This window comes from Aphelocoma coerulescens, chromosome 1 (assembly GCF_041296385.1).
Source record: "Aphelocoma coerulescens isolate FSJ_1873_10779 chromosome 1, UR_Acoe_1.0, whole genome shotgun sequence".
NCBI classification, from domain to species: Eukaryota; Metazoa; Chordata; class Aves; order Passeriformes; family Corvidae; genus Aphelocoma; species Aphelocoma coerulescens.
In genome coordinates this window covers 109,314,291-109,337,535 of record NC_091013.1, presented here as the reverse complement: position 1 = coordinate 109,337,535, position 23,245 = coordinate 109,314,291, and the positions used below count along the sequence as shown (strand labels likewise).

General features: G+C 40.5%; 1 protein-coding gene across 12 annotated transcripts in view; it reads right to left on the bottom strand.

Moving 5' to 3' along the window:
- NRIP1 (nuclear receptor interacting protein 1) overlaps positions 1-23,245 on the bottom strand; it is a 104,070-nt gene that overhangs the window by 72,600 nt on the left and 8,225 nt on the right. For 3 of the 12 annotated variants that reach the window (XM_069024190.1, XM_069024197.1, XM_069024254.1), the window contains exon 2: positions 22,531-22,656. The gene's annotated coding sequence lies outside the window, so the exon portion shown is untranslated. Of the gene's footprint in view, positions 1-881; positions 1,039-1,145; positions 1,295-22,530; positions 22,657-22,784; positions 22,866-22,902; positions 22,935-23,245 lie in introns of those variants that run through there. The other 9 variants (XM_069024268.1, XM_069024180.1, XM_069024279.1 and 6 more) reach the window with 6 other exon arrangements.

Genomic DNA, 23,245 nt, shown 5'->3' with positions numbered 1-23,245 from the left:
AGTAAATCACCAGGATACACAAGACGGATGAAGAAAGGTGCAGCACAGACACAAGGCTGGCTGCTCACTACAACGCTGCCCCTCGTTTTGCCCATAGTACGTTCCCTTAGGTTTCACTACCTTCCAACTTAATCACCCGCTGACACTTAAAAAGAAGAGCCCCGAACAACGTGTTCCGTAGGGAAAAACGGAAGGTGGAAGTGGGGGGGAGAAAAAATTTTAAAATTCACCTTTAGAGGGCTTCGGGGACACACACAAAAAAAAAAAAAAAAAAAAAAAAAAAAAGAAAACCACGTCTGGAAAAGTAACCTTTAGTCTAGAAGGGAAACAGCGACGTCCCTAAGGAGCCCGAAGCGATGAGAAGGCATCTTTGGGGGGCGCAGGGAGCCGAGCCTGAGCCGCGGCCGAGCGCGGACGGCGGCGGCAGCCCCGGGCTGGCTGCGGGCCCGCAGGTGGCGGCGGGCGGGCAGCGCCAGGGCCGGGGAGGCGGCGGGGGCGGCGTGGCCTTGCCCGCAGCCCCGGGAGCGAGGCCGTGTGCCCGCGCCGCCGCAGCCGCTGCGCACCGAGCGTGCGGCCCCGGGGATCGCTCACACCGGGAGGGGTCCCTGCGAAAGGGGGGGGGGGGGCCCGGGCGTGCGGCCGGCGTTCGGCGAAACACTCGCGGGTCCCGGGGGGACGGACTAGTAACTTTTCCGTTCCGGCGGCTCCCCCAAACCCACCGCGGCCGGGCAAACTTTCCGCCCGCACCGGGGGTGCCGCGGGGCGGGCGCCGCCGCCGCGCCGGGCTCACCTCGGCATTGTTCCCCGGTGCCGCCACCCGGCAGCGCGGCCCCGGCCCGCCCCGCTCGGCCATTTCCCCGGCGGAACAGCGCCGCACTCACCCCGCAGCCGCCGCGGTTCCTCCCGGGCGGGCTGCCCGAGCCCCCCGGAGCCGCTCCGGCCGCAGCCGCCGCGCACGCCGCCCTGGTACCGCGGCCGGTCCCGGCGCTGAGCTCCGGGGAGCGACGGCTGCCGGAGCCGAGGCGGGCGGAGGGGTGCCCGCGGCTGGAGGACAGGACAGGGCTGGACAGGGCAGGACGCGCCGCCTCCCGCCACCCCCGAGTCCGCGCGTCTCCCCCCCGCCCCGAGCATCCCCGTGCACATACAGGGCGAGCCGAGCTCCGCTGCGCTGCTCTCCGCGGCTCGGGGCTCTGCTGCAATGCCTGCGAGGCTGACTTTCAAAGCCTAACCCGCAGCCGCGATCCTCCCTCTCCGCCTTCCACCTCGCCCGCCGCGGCGCAGCCCGGCTCCTCCCCGCGCCGCGCCATTCATCTCTCCAGCCAAGTTTCTTAACCCTTTTGTAACCCCCGGCGCGGGGAGGGCGGCAGGGAGGCAGGGCGGGATGCGGGCATTCAGGGATGCGCCCCCCGCCCCGGCGAGGGCAGGGCAGGGCAGGGTAGGGCGGCCGCACCGCACCGCACGTACGCGAATCGCATCCCCTCCTGCCCTCTCTAATTAATCTGACTGAAGGCGCAGAGCCCCCGGGAAACAAACTTACGAGCGACAGCACCGGAGGACCCATACCTAATGAAAACGACGGTGGCTTAAAAATAACACTTTTTCTTTTTGTTTTTTCTTTTTCCTTTCCCCCTTCGGCTGCCTTGTCATAATGGGGGGGGGGGCGGGGGGGAAAGGGCCGCTTCCACTACCGGCGACACCAGTACGTGTCGGTTTAGAGCTTATGTTTTCAGCCTTTCCTCCGAAAAACACGCGCTAGAAACAACATCATCATCATCATCATCATCATCATCATCATCATCATCATCATTATTATTATTATTATTACTGCTATTTTGAAGGAAAAGCCGGGATGCTCCCGGCAGCGGTCGGCGGCACGGGGAGGGCAGCAGCCCCGGCACCTGAGGCTGCTCCCGGGCTGGGGCTGCCCACCCCGGCTCCCAGCACGTCTCCTAATCCTCGGCCCCAGCCTCTCAGGCCACCGGGAGCGGGGAGCATCCCTGGCGGCTGTGCCAGGGCTGAGCCGCGGGGGAAGGAGGGCAAGCGGGGGGAAGCGCTTCCAGGGTCGGGGGGAAACCGGCTCATCAAAGCCATGCTGTCTACCCACGTGGCAAATAAATACAGTTTGGGAGGAAGAAAAAAAAAACAGAGTTGGGCAGTGCTTCCCGAGAAGAGTCAGCCCTCCATTTTGGTAGGCGACATCCCCCAAACCTCTGCTGTCAGAAATTGCACTAAATGTCAAATTGTTCTTTAGACTTTGCTGCCACCAAAGAAGAGAGTACGCAGAGATACAGGCTGAACTTGGCTGTATAAACGAAGCTACAAAGTGCATGCGACCTTCATCACACCTCCTGTGTGCCTGTGTTTAACAAACGTCTCGACGTGTCGCACGCTGTCTGCCAAACGCTTTACAGAACGCTTCGTGATACTTTACTTCTACGAGTCAAAGACTGAGGAAAGAGAAACACATTTGTTTGCAAGTCACATATAAACTGCGCGGTAATTACTGCATTAACACATGCCAACGTTTTAGTTTTAAAACTCAGGTAAAATAAATGATCTATTCAAGCGTCTTTCTAGTAAGAGATTAGTATGGTTAAAGAGCACAGGAATTTCCCCTTTAAAGAAAGCAAAAGGGAGTCACATTTATGAAAAGCTAAATATTTTAACCAAGAGATACCATGAATGAAAGTAGATATAGGAATGTTAACCAAAACCTCTTTCACTTTGGAATGTATGGATTGTGTACAGGCTTAGAGTGGAGCTAGTAATATATTACTTGACCTATTTTTTAAGCCAATGAAAGATTTAGGTTAACTTCATCATGTGTTTTTAACCACTTTCTTCCAGACATGCAGCAGCATTTTCTAAAGCTATTGCATGTCAGTGTTTATACAAGTCTCTTTTATTGAGAGCATAAGTCTCATAATACAGCCTGATCGTACTTCCATTAAAATAATGGGTTTGCTCTTCATTTCCATAGTAGTCTCATTAGCAAATTCTGATCATAAAGAAATTATCCTTAATTTCTTTATTTCACAAAGAATCTTCATCTCAAATTTTTTTCAATGCTAAGCAGCTGAGTTATCTAGGGAAAAGGAAATTTTCTCATTACTGCAGCAATTTATCTGCTATTTCAATCAAGAGTGTCTGTAGTAGAGACCTCTTTCATTCTTAACCTTAGGGAACGTATTGCGTAGATGAGAGACCTACAAAATGAGGAATCTTGGACAAGCAACAGAAAAAACGTGTGTGTGGAGTATTTGTTAAAATGATCGTTGTCAGGTAACAGTTGCTTGAGGAGACAAGTTTCAGTAAGATACAATCAACTGAGACTGTATTAAATGATACAACATATAGATTTAGTAGGTTATTTCCACCACATAATAGTTGTATCACAATGAGTTGTGCCACTAGTCCATGTTTACTTAACTATGAGAATTCAAACAATATACTAAATAAATACCCTGTACAAGAAGAGGAACCATTCCATCACACAGTGAAATCCATTACTCAAGAAGTATGAAAGTACTGATGTGTATTGGTTGGTCCTTCCTGAACATTCTTCAACCAAACCTAAACACACGCTCACACCCCAAGCATAAAAGATGAGCACCCATGGCTGTACTTATCTACCATCTCTGGGTGGTGTCTATACCTTTTTTTTCTTATATTGCAAAGCAGGACACTTGTTCAATTTTTTTTTCAAAAGGAATTCATCACTATAAGATGCTGTTAAATGGAAGGCCAATTGTGACAGGAAAGCATAAACTACCTTTGCATCAGTCTTGGAAGGGAAAAACATATTTATAGAGCTTATGTTAGAACTTACTCCCAGAATTGCAAGCACTTAGTGGAGAGCTACTGGTGTTGTACTTTGGTAATATCAGAGAACCACTTCTTTTTATATATATAAAGATATATAATAATGCACTCCCTCCTTTAAAAGACAGAAAGTTATATTTTTGACCTAGGAAGACTTTAATCAAAACCAAAATACAACTGTGATTCTGACATTCCTGAAGAACAAAATGAATCTCTGTCACCACCACATAATAGTTGTATCACAATGAGTTGTGCCACTAGTCCATGTTTACTTAACTATGAGAATTCAAACAATATACTAAATAAATACCCTGTACAAGAAGAGGAACCATTCCATCACACAGTGAAATCCATTACTCAAGAAGTATGAAAGTACTGATGTGTATTGGTTGGTCCTTCCTGAACATTCTTCAACCAAACCTAAACACACGCTCACACCCCAAGCATAAAACATGGTTAAATAAATAGTTGATGTACCTACAACTTTCCTTTGATAATTTTGATGATTACAATAATGGGTTTAAAAATTATGAGTAAAGCTACATCTTCAGTAATAAACTTGGTCTTTAACTTGCTGAAGCAAAACACATAGGTCTGTGCCATATGGTAAAAAGACACATATTATTATCAAAAAGAAAATGCAAATGCTTTTTTATTATTCCCAAACATTTTTAAGCTAGTGCTAGCTTATTTTTAAATCACATAAGGTGCTTTGAAGAGCTTGGGGGAACTACAGTTGCTTTTATTTTGATTTTCCTTTAAGGTTATCTCAGCCTCTCAAAAAGCTAACCACTCTGAAACTACCTTTTTCAATCACAATAATTAAGGCCTTGCTTTATGGCATCCAATCATGATATGAGAGGCTTAGGATGTGGTTGAGAAGCTAGGTACCTTTACAGAAATGCATTTCCAGACTAAATCTTCCTCTAAAATAGTTTGTCAGCCTTACATAGACAAATAATGAAATTCCGTCCTTGACTCAGCCTGGTTCAATTCACGTAATATGTCAGATTACCCACCATTTCAAAGGTGCCTTCACAGAGGATTAAATCACCTAGTTGTTCCAGAACTTAGGTACACACACACACAAACACAAAAGAACCCAAAAATGGAAAATAAAAAGAAAAAAAGGAATTATTATGACTCCTGTTTATTCAATAAAGGACTTAAAAGGAGGTTTGCCTAAATTAATGATCATCATATAACAGCATTCATCCATAAATCTGAAGTAGGAAGGTGTAAAAGTCTGGTGTTCTTCAGGAGTACTGTCTGGGAATAACTGAAATCAGTGGGAACCCTGCAAGTGTTATCAGAGGAATGAGTGGTCCAGGGAAGGGTTCCTGCAGGGGGTACCATAGGGCATATCCTGTTTTCCTCATGACAGCAGGAAGTCTGCAACTGTTGGTGGTGGAGTTGAATTACGCAATAACATGTAAAGGGAAGAGTAATACACTCTGTGGCTGAAAGTTATAAAAACTACACACCACTGCTTTTTCATCCACCTACATTTAAAACTATAAAGGTATTTGTATGCATACATATATCATTCCCTACTGGAGCTGTTTTCCACTTCCTTTTTTTTTTTTTTTTTTTTAAATTACAGAGCCTACTTCCATTTTTACAAGTACTACCAAGCAGGTCATCTGAGAGGAATGTACCCTTAGCAGCACAAATTAATTTTTTTTCCTGCATTATTTAAAAGTAGACTTCAGATCGTGACTATTTGTTCTAAGAGTAATAAGCAAAGGACCAGATGCTAGAGTCCTTTCAATTACAGAAACATTTAAAGACAGCTGTACCATATAAACTCTCATGGAGGAATCATATGCTTGCAGCATCTGGTGAGTTTTGGCCATGCCTCCAGCACGTCGTATCTGTTCTGAGGCACGAGCTAGGGTGAGGCTTACTTCACCATATGTGTTTTTGGGGTAGGGGTGTGCAGTTTTTTGACCCTAAACGAGGACTAACACTTCAGGTCTTACATTTAGTGGCAGGAAATAAACACTGCTTTCAGCCCCTGTAACACCTTTCATAGAAGAGTGAAAGGGGCTGATGCTAAGTTCATATGACTACCTTACATTAATTATTTTACCAGAATAAAACACCAGGGTTTTTATCCAGAAGAGAGCATCCTGTACTTGTGAATTTTCTGCAATTTCATCCCACATGCACAAACATGAAGAATATATTTCTGAGAGCATTGTTCTGATGAGTCACGTTCCTGGTAGTGTGAAAGCACATCCAGAAAATAACCGTGCTGGAATCACTACTCATAAACTGGCATGAGAAAGTACCAGTAGAGCAGGTATTACACTACAGAAGGATTGCTCCTACTTGTGGGTCGACGGCCATGCAAAGATAACATTTGAGAAGGTTATAGGCATGTAGCTGAAACTGTTCAGAATGTTCATTTTCCTTTCAGAATTTGTATTTGCCTCCTTTCTCTCACAAAGGTGTTCCCCATGTCAGCAGTAACAGATTGAAAGAGGACTGAAGAATCACGCCCTCTCTCACACTCTGCTTTCAGAAGTTACTCTCAGTAACAATTTTGTTTCACAGCCCCGTTTTTCTGGCTGGCTAACATGAGCTCTGGGTAACCCTTTGTCGAGGTTCTCATGATGACACAAGCCATGTTGTTGAAACAGTATGTTCTAAAATGAAATGAACAGTACGTACAAATTATACACACGCGAGCTGGCAGCCAGTACCATGCTGCAAATGAATAAAGTTCTGGAAAGGACCATTAGGAAGCACCTAAAAAAGCAATGCTTACATGTCCTGTGTTTGCCCTTCAAAATAACACGGGTACCGGACAAATGTTTTAAAATATATGAACACTTTAATTACATATTAAAATTGCAATAATATTCTTTAGTACAAATGATACTAAGAGCTCTGACTCAAGTACAGGAAACTGCTGTGTTAAGCTAAACTGTGAATCTCATGTATTTTTATTAAATCTATTTCCCTCCCCACATATCAGCTTATGTACAACTAAGAAATTCTGAGGAAAATCTGGCTTCTTTGTCTAGGTACCTAAAAGGGGACTGTTTTCAAAACTTGGTTCCAGTTCTTAGGATGAAATATTCTCAAAAAAATTGTTGCTTACCTACCTAGCATCACAAATTTAGTCACAAGTGATTAATTTTTGTTTCTGTTTACATACAGATGCCTAGTGAGAAAAGCCATTTAAATTGTGTATCAAAAAACTTAAGGAACTCAAATCACTGGGCCATGTAAGGTTAGGTAAGTTTCTGCTTGGTTGTATTTTACATGAAGAGTTTATCAGAATCATATTAGCTGTGCTTTTATAAGTGATCCAACTATATATCTTTGCATATTTTTATTAGCATACAAATATCTAGGTTTTATTAGGAAACATTAGCTCCACTAAATGTTAGGTATGTAACAAATCCAGCTTTGATGCCGTTGATCATCATACCAGTAGTTTACATCTGACATAAAACTGTCAGAAGCATGGGAGTGACTCAAGTCACCATAAACCACAAAGCAACAGCTCTGTTCACATAAGTTACATCCCCTCGTAGAGCTGGGAAATTTCCCTTGCCACTTTTTGCATATATTTTAGAGAGCTGCCTAGCCAAGACTGCCCTTGCTTTAAAAGGAGTGGGAACATGAGGATACTGCCATATATGAACAGCAGATACTACACCCTGTTTCCATATATGTAATTCTAATTTTGGAATAATTGCACCTCTTTTTTCTTGTTTGATATATGATTAAAAAAAAAAAAAAAGGTGGAAGTATTTTTCTGTGGAGAAGAAAATTCATTCTAGGTTTTGATGACTTAGCACAGAGAATATCTGGGTTACATTCTTAATTTGAACAATATCCATTTTGCTGCATTACAGTGGCCAAAACAACTACTTTAAAATAAAAGCTTGAGAGAAAAAAGAGAGAATAATTACATTTTGTTAATAATTTGAAATTTTTGTTTCATGTTTATTTGGTTTTGAAACAACATTTAAAGTCTAACCTGCTGTGCCTACTTTTTGCTTTATTATTTTATTTAAGCAGAATACTATCATCTTATACAAAATGCAAATGGGTCCATGTTTTTCTGAAAAACTCCTTTTAAAATTATTCCATCCCCTAAAATCCCTTCTTTAATGTAAACAATACTGAAACTCTTGATACATCAGTTCCACAACATTATTGTTAACTTTCTTAATATAAAGGTAAGGACTCACATGGCTCCTTACAGGCAGCTCCTAAAATATGTTATGTTCTACATCCCTAAGAACTCTTAAATATTTCAAAGGCCTGGCCCACTGTCTACCAGCAGAAACATACAGAAACAGTTACTTGAAAAAATGTGTTTGAAAAAAAAGAATTTTCTGTGTGGTTTGCCTAGAGCAGATTTAAACTCTTGAAAAGGTGATCAATAGTCACAATTGTTTAACAAATAATTATTAAGCAGTTAAATTGGCCAGGTTGAGACAACAAATAATAATTAAATCCATAGATATTTTTTCACCTCTCCCAAGCTACTTTATGTACCAGTTATTTGTAATTTTCCCCTCATGCTGTCCAATTGATGTTGCTCATATGGATGCTTAAAGAAAGCTAATAAATGACACAACAAATCAGATAAATTCTTAGATTTTTGAAACAAATAGTTCCACATGTTTTCCAGAGTTATTACTTCAATCGTAAATAGATTTTGTTCATGTCCTTTCTATAAAGAAAAAGAAAAGGTATAAACAATTTACTTTGTTATGATTCTCACTATTCTCTACTGAAATTCTCTTTCCCAGTATCAGAGATGTACTGCAATTCCAGTAATAAGCTGTACTTGGATTTATGAGCAAAACACAGTGTAAATCATGACATGAAGACATGTAATTCTGTTTTCTATGACTCATCAGCTTTTTTCCCGTTCCCACCTTCATATCCAAAAAAACCCACTTTCCACCCCCCCCCTTTTTTTTTTTTTAAACTTGTGGGATAAATTGCATGGCCCAGACACTCCAAAAGAGAATACTCAAATTTTCCTCCTATTGCACAGCTGTTTTCTTCTGAGTTTTCATTCTTTCTTTCCCCTATCTCTTCTCTGAGAGTTGAAATACCACTGAACATTTTCATTGACATTTTCTGATCCTGCTAGAATGCTTCTGGTAGAAAGAAAATCTATAAACCAGAAAATAAAAACTAACCTATTGAATTTCTCTTAAATTCTCAAAAATTGATTAAAAAATCATGATTTGCAGAACCTGTCATCCCATTATTGGGTTTAATTGTCTTTTTATTGTCCCTTCTGGTCTTAAACGAAAAAATAGTAGCAATAAGCATTATTCAGTTGCTCGAATCCAGAAGAAAGCAAGAAGTGCCACACCATACACTAATTCTGTTTGTTGTAAGTTGATACACAACAGGAAGCATAAAATCCCTCCAAGAATTTCTAAGTTATTTTACATCCCCTGAAACCAGCATCACCAAAAGACATAAAGGATTTGCTTTTGACTTCAGTGAGTGTGGAAACAGATTCTTTATTTTGGGTGGGGTTTCTACTACTTAAAATTTTCAGCAGGACAGCAATGAGATGTAACCTTCTCCTAAAGACAGGCTCTCATACCCCAGCTACTCTCATTTTGCTAGATCTTGATGTTCTTCTTGAATGCCTGAGGAACTTCATCTTCCTGTTTGGCACAGTTCTAAATTGGCTTAAATCATATTTATCCAACTTTTACCTGCATTATATTTTCAAGGGTAATTTGTGTCCTTCTCCTAGAGCATTTATTTTTTGTGCTCTGTAGGGTTCCACTCTGGTCCTCTTCTTACTCAGCAATCTGAAGCTGCCTGTGAGCAGCGTTGGTCACTGGCATGATGCTGGATTTAATTTCTATGCCGACAAGACCCAGATATTGTCAACCAAACCAGCAATTCCAGACGGTGCTATTACCACATTGGCAAGCTGGTAAGCATAAAAGCCTCTACAAACATCAATTTTCTTCAATTAAAATCAGAGAAAAACCCTGAGCTGTTCATGGCTGGCTCTTGCCATCAACCCAAACCCACTTGAACTTCTAACCCAGCTTTAAAATTCAATGTAGGTTCATTGGTTAAAAACTCTACATGTTTTATGATTGCAAACTCCTCTTTCAGTGTTGCAGTCAAAAGATTAAGGCTTCCTATTATGAATTGAACTAAATATGCTTTGCTTATTGCTCACTCATGCTTTTATGTTCCCTAGGCTAGATTATTTTAAAGCCCAGCTTGTTGATCCGCCAAGGAGGCCAATTATCAAATTTCATCTTTTGTAGCAAGTGCTGTTTCCAGAGCAAGTATTGTATAGACTAATGCATGCTTCATACCTGCTGTTCTCTCACAGTGGCTACTAATACACCACAAAATCTATTTAAGCTATTGCTGCTCTTTTACTACCAAGTTTTTTCATGAACTTTGACTTTATAATAAGAGATATTTGTCAGTGGGGCTGATTCTACCAGGTTAAGCATTCTGGAAGGTGATTCCATTCCAGGTTAACGGAAGCTTTATCATTGACTTCAGAAAAACAAAATCAAAGAGATGTAAACCCACATACTGTCTACTCGTGTTCTTAAAGCTATTGCATGGGCACTGGGTGGTGGATTTCTGCTTGTATCCCATACATATTTCAGAAAGTGTTGGTATATTCCAACTGGCAGATTCAGAAGCACTTTTCAGCTCCTGAATCCCGGTGCTTGTGCACTATAGCTATAGCCTACATATTGAAATAAAACTAGGTATAGGCACTGTTTCTATGCAAACTCTGAGTTTCTTCTAAAGGAAACACTAGTATGTCATCACCCTTCCACCAGGCTGATCAGAGCACCTGGACTGACAGAGGCAGGCTGGGCTCCTCTGCCTGCTGATGGTCTGAGTATGCCCACAATTTGCATTGTTTTCTGAGGGGTTCTGGCTTCAGCTATGTCTGTCAGCTGCCATGAAATGCTTAATAAGTGTTTCGTGTCTAAAATGTTTAATTTTATTTTGGTCTTTCCTGTGAAAAAGAAAACTTTAAGAGTTTTGTCCCCAGGACTTGGCTTTTAAATGACCAGAAATCAAACCTACCAGAATAGTGTCATTAGAACCTTTCCTGAGAAAAAGAAAACTTTAAGAGTTTTGTCCCCAGGACTTGGCTTTTAAATGACCAGAAATCAAACCTACCAGAATAGTGTCATTAGAACCTTTCCTGAGAACACAGAGCTTCGAGGGTGAGTGGTGGGGAGTGAGAGGATTTATAACTCTCTAGCACTGACAACGAAGGTAATTTCACAACAGACTGCATAATTTACTTGTTTATAGAAAGTCCTTATGAGAGCAAGAATTTCTGCACAAAGGAGTGCCACCATTTAAGAGGAAAAGAGCAGTTATAGAACCCCTAAAATTGTAGCTGAGAATATGGGCCTACAGGGATTTCACTGAAGATTAAAATATTTTGGCTCTTGTGATTGCTGTAATGAGAATACATATGGAGATAAACTGACAGAACTGAAAAGTATTTAATTTAGATGGCAGCGTACAAAAATTAATGTGAAAATGAGAATTGCTTAGGGGTAATAGATTGAGGGTACAAGATTCATCTTTTAAGTGTTAACCTTTTACATGACAGTGTGATACTGTAATTAAAATGGCAGCATTCTTTGTTTGGGGAATTTATTTTACCTTCCTAATTGTTTTGTAATTCCTGGGCTATTATTTTTTTCCCAGCAATTTTTGACTGACAGAAGTCGAGGATTTTTCACAGCAATACAATGGAATGAGTAAGCTTCGTTGTACTGAGCAAAAGATTAAGCAGCAACTTGTTTTAATTGTTGTAAATTATTAAATTAAACTGTTCTTGAATATTAATATTTGTTCTGGTCTATCGTGAATATGAACGTGGAAATTCAATTGATTTCTTTCTAGTAACTAGATCCTTAAGAACTTACCCCAAACTTTGAGCCACTTTGATGTTCAAAGGCTGAGATCAGAGATGAGAAGAAAAAGAATGGGGACCTCTTCACTATATTTTTACCTTTGAAGTCTCAGGTTAAAAGCACTATTTCTGTGTGCTTAAACAAGCAAGAGAATGAAGGATAAGATCATGAATTATGATAACAGACAAGTGACAAATGTTTTTCATGAAGTACTTTTCCTTGTCAGGAGAGAGAATGTTCTTCTAAGAGATTTCCGAAGAGATTGGCAATTTGTAGAGTCAATTATTGGGAGGGAAGAGATACATACTGTATTTGGGTTTAACTGTTTAAGTGGGAATAAAGGATTCATTTGGAACTTTTCCCCTTGTTTCCCTCTACATGTCATACAAGTGGTAGCAAACATGCACATTATCCAACTGTCAACAAATCCCCTAGACCCAAAGCTGGAACAGTACATCCCATGTCTCCCCCCAAAAGTCTTTTATGAAAGCTCCTCTGCCATTCAAGATCATGCTATTCCCTCTTCTATTTATTTCTAAGTGTCACTCAGCTCCATTCCACCAGCTTGGAAAAACGTCAAGAACTTTTATCTTCAGAGTCAGTTGCCAGTTCTGTTTAGTGAACAAGCCAGCAGGGACCTCTGGTGCCATCAATGCCCCTCTCTTTAGGGATGGAGTATATCATTATCCCGATGGCTGGACAGAAAAAAAGCTGCATTTTTAGAATAGTTCTCAGGGAGCAGTTACTGGAAATCTCCTCCCTTGAGACAGACTATTGGCAACAAGTTTTGCTGCTGTGACATGAGGTATTGCATCAAGGCCCAATCCTGCCGCTAATAAAGTTAGTGGGAAATGTGCCATTCTTTTCAAGTGAAGGCAACAGGATTAGTGTAGCAAATCAGGGCTAGAAAACGTACCTTGCATCTACAAATGCAAATGGAAAGTCATGTCCCAAGTGAGGATGTCATTTTATGTCTGGTTTCAGAATCTGGCGATGTGTCAAATCAGAATAAGTCCCTTCCCCAGGTTTAAAACTGACATTATAGAAAATGGTAGTTTTATTTTCACATTGCAACACGTCTGTTTTTGGTTTTGGGGGTGTTTATTTAAGTTTGGTTCTAAAGTAAGCCAAGAACAGACTGTTTCAGTGTTGGATTTCTTTTTCCTCTTTAAAAAAAAATTCGTTTCCTCTAATACAAGGCATAGGATTTATAGAGATTTCAATTCTTAACAAAACTATTTTCTGATAGAAAATGGTTCACTTTATGCTTTTCCTTAACCAGCTCTAGCAGACTCTTTTAATTACGAACAGACACATTACACAGCTGTGCTAGGAAACATTTCTTAACCTGCTCAGCCTGAATGGAGAATTTCTGTTGATGTCAGCTGTTAGACCACAGGCTCTTGACTGCACTAACAGGTAACAGTCCCACTCTCTTGGCAAGGGCCCTTTTCCTATAGAGAAATAACATGGTGCTAGGTTATTTTAATTTATATATGTGTGTATGTGTGTGTTGGTTCTTCTTCTTCTTTTTTTTTTTTTTTTTTTTTTTTTTTTTTTTTTTTTTTTTGTAAGATATTATTATACTTGGCAATACTGGCTTTAATTCTACTTAAAATGACAGAACTGGATTGTCATCATTTTTAATGGATAAAATCTATGCAGTTCATCAGAGGTGCTGTAAAATCTAATCAGAAATTAGGCTGTAAAATTAATAGGCCTATATTCCCTATAATGCTGTTTTATAAATCTGGAACTGTAGCAGATATGGAGTTTCACATACGGTGCAATTCAGCAGTGGTGGAATCTTCAATTTAAATAACGTGTGCAATAACTGGTACCCCATGCTAAAGAGCTACTGGCTGTGTTTTACTTTGAGTAGTAGGGTACCAAATCCTTTAATTCCATGTCTGGGCTTTCATTTGAGTGTATTTCTATACCACAGCTATAAGCCATGGGATAACTTCCCCCCAGTTTATTTTTGTGCAGCAGAGGTTAAGAATGGCTGTAAGACACTGGTTTTGACCGCGCAGCCCTTGTGTTCGAATATCCAGGTGACTGAAGGGCAGTGCTAACTTACCCCTGTTAGTCGGAGAGGAATGACGGGGGGAAGTGGACAGGAGAGGCACCAGGAACGCTGCGAAGGGAGCGCTGTGAAACAGCGCTGTGAAAAAGGGGAGCAGAGCCAGCAGCTCCCCAGCGCTGCCCAGCCCCGGCGTGCGGAGCCCGGCGTGGGGAGGGAGATGGGCGATGGCTGCCAGCATCCCCTCCTCCCTGCGCTTGGCACACGCACACGCACGGAGGCACAGAGCCTGGGCCAAGGTTTCCCCTTCCCAAAAGCCCGATGGGAAAATCCCAAGCGGGACTCCGCAGGATTTTCCCCCCCCGTGAGAGCAGCAGGGGGGCGAGCCGTGCGCGGAGCCTCCCCTGCCCCCGGCAGGATCGGGCAATCTGGCGGGACATATGTGACATATGTGACATTATGTAAGGAGCGGCTGCTGCCGACGGTGAGCGATGGCAGGGCGGCAAGAAGAGACAGCAAACCCTCCTTCCCTGGGCTGGAATGAGTCACTTCCAATGGTAATTTGCACCATTTTAACACCGAGTACCTCCCGTGTAATGATTATACAGTGTTACTATAAAACCTCAGGGCTCGTCTGCAGAAACATTTCTTATGCTGGAGTTCTCTGCGGAGACATACTTATAAAAATTGGTGTGAGGGGAAGATTAAATAGATAAGAGCATAAAAACAGATTATAAAATAAATACAGTCTTGTAGATCGGTTCGGTGGGGAGGCAGGAGCTCACACTCCTGATTCTCCCGACGGATTCTGTAATACTGGGCAGATTCCTTCACCACTTTTCCCACCTCAGTTTCCCAGATTTGAAATGCCTATTTCAGCTCTTTCTCTACCTTAGCTAAATGCTGTAATACAACAGAAATACCTTCACTGCTGTCTAGCCTATAGAATCTGGATCTCAGTTTAGTCTTCAAACTTGGAACAAACCATTATCAACATATAAATGTGCTTCTTTTTGGTTACAGATTGTGTTCTCTTTTCTTGTACATCCTGCTATTCATGCCATTGCTATCTTCATCCCAAGAAAAAAGTGTTTGCCGAAGGCAAAAGAGCAAAATCTTTTTTTAACAACCTGATAGAGAATAAATCACAGTGAAAAAGAGACTTTTTAAAAATCCAGTTTTAAAAAATCTTCACTACGTTTTTTTTTATATTCATAAAGCCACTCCCTGAAGTAATCATGTCTTACACCATTAGTGCACAGCAATACAAAACAAGGTGAAAACCTTTGAAAAGGTACTTAAAGGAATAAATCTGTAATGAGGAATACACTTTCTCTCTGTCATAATTGCACATTTGAGAGGCCTCTGCTTTACCAGGGGCAATTCAAAGAGACAATGCCTGGCTTAGTGCTGTTGTCTTTCAGCTACTATTATAGAAATTGTAGCTGCACAGTTTTCAAAGCGAGCAATTTTATGAAGTTAATTGTGTAACACTGTTTATGAATTTAAACCACACAATTAATGTATTATTTACAGACATGCATAATGGACTCTTTGTATTAAATGATGGTTTAAGAAAAAATGTAACTGATTTTGGAGCTACAGTGATTGATTTATGAGGTAAAATTAAAAGTGCTAAGTATGTATTACTTGGCTACTCACCAGCTAAGTGGATGGGGGTGGTATGAAAAATATTTATGTACAACTAATTGCAATGCATGGATATCAAGGAATCAGAGAATTTATTTAAGCAAAGCAAAAGGATTCACCTCGAAGTAAATGGTGAAGATTTAAGAAAGGCAATTGGCTATCAAGGGAAACCAGACAAGAATTAGATGTTCTTGCCTATAAAAATCTTCTCTAATGTAAGGTAATGGAGGCTTTATTCTTAGAAATTTTAAAACAGCTGGATCGAACAATATCAAATTAAAAGACAGCACTCCAGTAACATCTCTCATTAATATCTTGCTTTTTAAGTAATGGTGGGACTTTAAATGAAATGGTACCGAATATGAATAATGGAAACTACCTGCCTCTAATGAAGAAAGGACCTCTGAGGTACCAAGGGATCTGACTTCTTGGTACTTACCAAGAAGTACTGGAAGTACTTTCCATTTTTAATTCATTTGGAAGGAGAAAAAAAAAAAAAAAAAAGTATCATTATACATGGTGAATGTCATACGAGTTCACGGGCAGTTCCATTAGAGAGCCTTAAACCAAGTGAAAAGTTTAGTTAGTTTACATATAAAGCATGCCCTGCTGTTCTGCTGCAGCTCTTTATACTAACAGATTTTAACTGAACAACAAGTTGAAGAAGGTACTTGTTTTATTTCATTCTGTGAGCTTCCAGTTTAACAAAAGCATGTAAAATTGTATTACTGCATGGGACTGATTTGGAAGAAACACAGCGAAGCAATGGACTAAACTTGCTGCTTCCACCATCCTTTTCACTTCTGCTTAGCAAAGGAGAGTCTCAATTCACTGTTAGCTAAATCCCATGAACATCTTGCTAGCCCTTATCTGAGCTAGCCTGCTTCAGGGAAAAGGAAACTATCTACAGGAAAACTACTCTAGTAAAGGACAGTTCCTCTTGTCAAAGGGCAGGAGATGGATTTAGCAAGGAAGTTCGTATAATTTAATGAGAAAGTTAATCTAAGTGTTTCCATATTGATGGGTCTTGATTTAAGCCTAAAATTAAGGAAGGTTCACATTTCTGTGAAACAGCCATGAACAGAATATACTAAAACTTACCTTTAAGCCTGAGCAAAATACCAAGTACATTTTTCCTAGATTGGCAACTGTCAAACATTTTGACATAGAAACAGGGCAGATGGATTACTTATTACTTTCATTTTGGATACCTAATTCCATCAAAATATTACAAAGTAAAAACATTGCATCAGCATGGAAATTTTTATCCCTGAATTTTTGGTGGGCAAAATTAAATAAAATTCACCCAGATCTTGTGGCTTTTATTTTCTGTTGAACACACACACGTATAAGAATTTCTATGCTACACCATCTTTGTGTATAAACAATGTAACATATATAGCATATATGAAGACAGTTTTCTTTTCTCTCAGATTCACATTATGGTCTATTCCATATTACTTGTAACTGGTTAAGTATCAACTTCAGTTCATTTTACAGCTCAGCTTTGTACTTCTCCATTTATTCTCCTGCCAAACCAACCTGACCCTTCTTCCACCCGAACATTAACACACATTATAAGTTTCAATTTTTCCTCTTTCTGGAAATTTATCTTCATACTTTGTGAACTTTGTAACTCATATTTTCATCAAGTTTCAGTCAAGACACTCTCATAGGTCTGAGTGACTGCATTTTGAGTGTGTGTTTACACTCTTATGTCATGTGTGCTAGAATGACATTACGAACTCCCATAAAAAAAAGCAGATCATGCATACAGTATATCAAAAATGTTTATAACATTTCATATAGAAATGAAATGGAAGTTCTGACACTATTGCCTTTCCTCGTGTAATTTATTGGACTTGTGGCCACCAATTAGAAATGTTTATACATGCTAACAGTTCTGTTCACCCACTCAACTGGCTCAGATATGGTGATATTCTCCCTAAGAAAGGATGGCCATTAAGCACAGCATGGTAACTAATGGAAAGTAGAAGCTCACATTTAGCAATCTAGTAAAATACTAATAGAAGACCAGTTTACAAATAAATAGCTGCAGTTGTCATAAATTAAAAAAAAAAGAACAACACCCAAATTTATCTGCTAGATTTCATTTGTTATTGAATAAATTAGAGTACTCTCTACTACAGATGACCTGGTGGCTGTCTAGCATTACAGATTGGAGCATGGGCTATCCAGCCTAAAGGTTAGGGCCTGTGTCCAGAACTGGGAAATGAGCCGAATGTTCATGGCCAAAAACCAGGAACCAGAAAGTCAAACCAAGGGTCAGCAGCCAGAGATAGGAATAAGCATCTGCCCAGGAATCACGACCTGAAATCAGAAACCCACAAGAAGAAACTGTAACCACAGGGCACAGTGCAGAGGTGGTTCTGAAAATATACACTCTGATGTGTGAGAGGATGCACCGGGGTTCCACCTCGAAGACCTGCTCCTGAGCCATGGCTGATGCGCTCTGGCTAATGGGTCCAAACTGCAGAGACCCTAATTTACTACTACAGAAGAAGGTCTTATCACAGAATGGCAAATTTTACCTGAAAAACATGGCAAGTAAATCAGCCTTCTATACTTTGAAACTCTCTGGATGTTGAGAAAGATGGAAATTCTTTTCTCAGTATCACACATGTTTCGGTAGATCCATAGAAGCCTTACAGCGCTGCTGCAGCCAACCCAGCAAGTTGCAGACACATTACATCCACATAACACTCCTAAATTTTGTACTAAGATGCAACTTCCAAGCCTCTTACAAGCAGGAATGAGTTAAAACAAAGGTATCAGAGTATGGCTCCTTAGAGTTTTGATAATCTTATGACCTTCCTAAGGGTTTTTCGCAGTATCACTGGAGAGAGTGGTGCCAAATAGTCAGACTGGATTTCTACCTGTAATTGTGTATGCCTGAAGCAGCAGTGCAGGAAGGTTGTATGGAACAGGGCCTGGTGTGACAAGTCAGATCAAAAGATAAGTGGAATAGGTCGGGTTGGAGGTCATCTAGTCCAACCCCCTGCAGTGAGCAGGGACATCTTCAACTAGACCAGGTTGCTCAGAGCTCCATCCAACCTGACCTTGATCAACTTCCAGGGATGGGGCATCTACCACCTGTCTGGGAAATGTGTAACAGTGTTTCACCTCCCTCATCATACAGAATTTCTTTCTTATCTCTAGTTTCAATCTGCCCTCTTTTAGTTTAAAACTATTACATCTTGTCCTATCTCAACAAACCCTGCTAAAAAGTCTGTCCCCATCTTTCTTATAAGTCACCTTATAGTGCTAAAAGGCCACTATAAGGTCTCCCCAGAGTCCTTTCTTCTCCAGAAGCCCAAATTCTCTCAGCCCATCTTCATCTACCCAATCTTCCTTAGGTATTAAAGGATATCTTAGTCACATAAGAATTTAAATATGCAAATATCGTGCAGCAGGTCAGAGCACCCACATATTTCTTAGAAAAAGATCATGTTGAGGATTTTGCTATGACCTCACCCTATTTTTCTATGTGAAAGAAAAATACTGTCTGACTTCCTTCATAGCATATTCTACATCTTATTGACAAATCACTTATGACACTAATTTATTAGCATAGAAATATTACTACACTCAAGACAGCCTGCTTTGATTTACTGCATCAGGGTTTTTCATATGCCAAGGTCCTATCATCTCTGCTGGATCATTAAAAGTCCCTCATTTTTTTTTGTTGGTTTTTTGGTTTTTTTTTTTAGGCAACATAAGAGTTTTGCCCTGTGGCCCTGGCTAAAATCCTAAGTATTGGAATGGATTTGCAGCTCAAAGGAAGATTCACTTAGCTGATGCTTAAGAAATACAGGATATGTTTATCAAAACCATCTTTACATTAGCTCCATAAAAGTCAATGGCAAAGAAGGGGAAAAAAAGGGGGCATAAATGCAGAAAAGTAAAATCCAACAACAATTAGAGACAAGCTACTTGAACTGCAACACTGTTTTAACCTCCTTGTGTGAAAACTACATTTGTGACACGCAAAGGGAAGAAATGAAACTAAATCCATCTATCCCTTTTCCATACAGTTAGTGTTCCAGGGGCTGATATCTGCTTAGTTGTGTAAAAACATCAACACCATTTTACAGGGTCCACTGACTCTGTATCCAGAAGCACCTGCTGAATTCCACAGAGATGTGAAGAATTGTAGGATTCAAGAGTCTTTTTGCCATCACCATTATATGACTAGGAAGCTGGGTGGCTTCATAAGCTTTCATAAGCTGTTGTTCCAAGTTTTTTCTCTCTTCCATGGCTGTGGCCTCCCCTTCAGCAGCTTTATTTCACTGTGTACACAACCAGTGACTGACTACTGGTCCTAGTCAAAGTAAGCAAACCCTGCATCACCAGTATTCCAGACTACAGGAGTCCGTTCAGAAAGCACATTAAAAACAGAAAACTGTCCCTCACATAAATTGATTTGGTATTTTGAAAAAGAAATCAAAGTCTCATTGACCTAAAGCTTGTGGCTCAGATAAAATCCATGGAAAATCAACTGGCTTATTTTTAATTCAAGGATATTTCCTAGAAAAAGAAAAAAGTGCATCTTAACACCTAACTGAAGATAACCAATTATTTTATCTTGTCTCCACTTCTTCTGAAACCAAATAAGCCCAAACAATTTCATTGTTATTTAAAAATGAGCTATTGAAATGGGATATGAATAAAAAAAGTGGACACATTTTCAAGTCTTTCTTGCATCCTCAGTTTTTTATATATATTTCAGCAAATGCTATTTTAGCTGTAGCAATAAATCTGAACACCTGTTGTTTGTGTAATGTGTACCTACCAGTCTCTCAGACAGACCAGATCATTCTATAATATAATTCCAAAGAGCATGTTCTTATTTTGTCTGAAAAGTAAACAATTCATCTGCTTACAAGAAAACAAGTCTGCTTGTCAACACAGAAAATAAATGCATGGTGATGCTATATATGCAGCATAAAAAATAGCACAGAGTTTTGAAATAAAAATAAATATATCAAGATAGCCTACATGTATAAGTTCAATTAATGTAAACAAGCAATAGCTAATTAGTGAATATTTCAGCTGCATTATGGAAAATAGGCTACACATGCAGGCACACACCTTGAGGTCTGTGAGGAGCACACTTGCTCCTTTTTGGTCTTCACACCACCCACCAGCACGGCTGATAAGGCACTGAAATGCCCTGATGTTTTCCCCTCCCTCTCCAGCAGATATGGAAGCACGGTGGAGATACCCAGCTGCGTCAAACTATCGCTGGGAAGCAAAATCTTCACTAGGAACTTTGTACCCGTATATATCAAAGAGTCAACACAGCTCATTGTCGCATTAGGGAGCTGCTGCTGTCCCAGGATTGCTGAGATACTTGGCAAGACAGACAGGCAGCCTCTCTGTCTCCCCAACGGCGTCTGCCTTGCTGCAGATTTGTCATGCAATTCATCGACTTGAACTGAGCACATAAATTTTCAGTTATGACTAAAAAGTTAGAAAATTCTCCACAGATGAAAACTACATACCCGTGCTGATAGGCAGGCAGGGAGCACTTTGGGGACAAGAGCAGGAACAAAGGATCTCCCAGAGTGTGAGGGTGACTTAGAGAAAGGAAGAACAAGCTAAAAGTAACACTGGCAAGAAACAAATTCAGTGTTAACTCTAGAAGATCCTTCTACATTCATTCATTTTCCAGTCAAAACATCATTAAATATTTAAATCACTCCCACCATAGGTGGCAGTTTATTGAGATTTGTTTTTGAGAATTGAGAGTTCAGTAAAGCAAAAGTTTCTACCACAATCTCAACTCTGAATTTAAAAGCAGCATCTTCACAATAAACCACTGATCTCCACCCTTAACTCCAGCAAGCCAGCAGCCAGAAACACAACAGAGAGATCATGCAGTATCCACTTAACACAGAAGCAATGCAAATCTGGATTTTCATATAAAATCTCATGTCAGACAGAAAGACCAAAAAGAACAAGGTCCTTTCGTAATAAAAATTCAAACCTCTCGTATCACATATCATATATGAAGTATATCAGAATTCACACCTTGTAGGCAAATTTGATTATTTTACCCTTTTTTCTTTTCTTAGAAAAGCTTATTTTCATTCAATATTTTACACAGTGCAGGCCATGCTCTATGACTGAAGTGCAAAAACCTGAGAGAAAGAATCAACCTAAATATGAGGAAACAAACATTACTGTTGTCAAAGTCCTTACACATTAAATATAAGCAGACCTATAAAAATAACTTCATTTTAATTCACTCTTTCCTTCTAATTTTGTAACAATGTGTGCAACTCAACTAACGTGCTAGTTGCATTATCACCAACATACAAAGTAGTGAGCTACTCAGAGACCTCTTCTAGTTTTAACATTTACCTGGGGTGCTTCTTATTTTATTTGAAATAAGATTTTTTTAAAAAATTGGTGAAGTCCTAGTGTGCAAACAGTTTTACTGAATATGACACCAAATGATCAATGTCAATTTGCTTTAGAGAGCACTGTAAGTATCTGTACCAGCACCTTCTTGCTGATATAACGCAACCTGCATTAGGGATAAGCAATGGGGGGTGGAAAGTTTGCCTTAATTACCCCAGGAGAATAAAGCAGTAAAACTGCAGCTGCAGACAAGCCTCTTACTCTACCCAGCCAGTGTGGTGAAGACTAAATGTAGAAGACACACAGAAAAGAAAGTTCTGAAGAGAAGAGCAAACCCAAAAAAATAATGAGACACAAATAAAAATGCCTTTTGGACTGTTCTGGTTTGGTTTTTTTCAGTATTCCTGCCAAAGGAAATCCTCCTGCATTTTCTTAAGACACCTAAATTTGCATGAGAAGGAGGAAGCTAGATGAGAGAGCTTTTCTGATAGCCTTACCTGAAGGGGTTTGAAGCAGGGACTAGGGAGTGTGTAAACTGAGAAGAAAACATTTCACAGGCACAGATTCTTAGGGAAAAGATACTAGTTTCCAGATTTAAAAATATCCTGCAGGTCATATTTGCATGCATATGCCTTCTTTTGGCCACTTTTTTTTTCCAGAAGGGGCAATAGCACTCTTCTCTTCTAGGAGTCTCAGCACCTTGAATGAACTCCAAGTTTTACTTACCTGCTAGATCTCTCTCAATACTAGGATCCCAGTAGATCTGCAACCAACTAGTATGGCACAGTCCTTCTCTGGGATCTGGTTCTTGGTTCAGGCAGGCAACAGGTGGGATAATTCTCAAACTATCTGCTGAGAAAGAAAATAGGCAGCTTTAAACAAAAGCGGGTACACCCAGGCAAAAATCTAAAATAAAACAAAAAGGAAAAAGTAAAAGAGAGAAAAAGTAAAGAAGCAGAAAAGGGAAAACAAGAATTGACCTGCAAGTAATTTTTCTGTTTATTCTTGTATTTCTAACTGAAGCCAGGTGACACAGGCACAGAGGACTCTGATGCAAATGGGGGGAGCGGAAGGCAAGAGGGAGATGCAAACATTCACCTGTCTACTTCAGTGAAGCCAACAACCAGCATAGTTGCTACCTTGCAAACCCAGTCCCAGTTCCTGTTTTGCTTGATTTGGACTATGTACCTGAACTTCAGCCTACTGCCCTGGCCCATGAAACCTCACTAACCACAGGGCTATAGGCACTCTCCTCCTTCCTCCCATTATACCTTCCCCTGCAAATATATTATTATTAATATGTGGTCAATGCCAACAGAAAGGAATGAAGGAATCCCACTCCACACAGTAGCAATGGCCTGACAGGGCTCATCTTTTTGGATGAGGCAAGCCAAGGCTCAAATCTGCAGTCACTACCCGGAACAGTGGTATCACCTGAAAG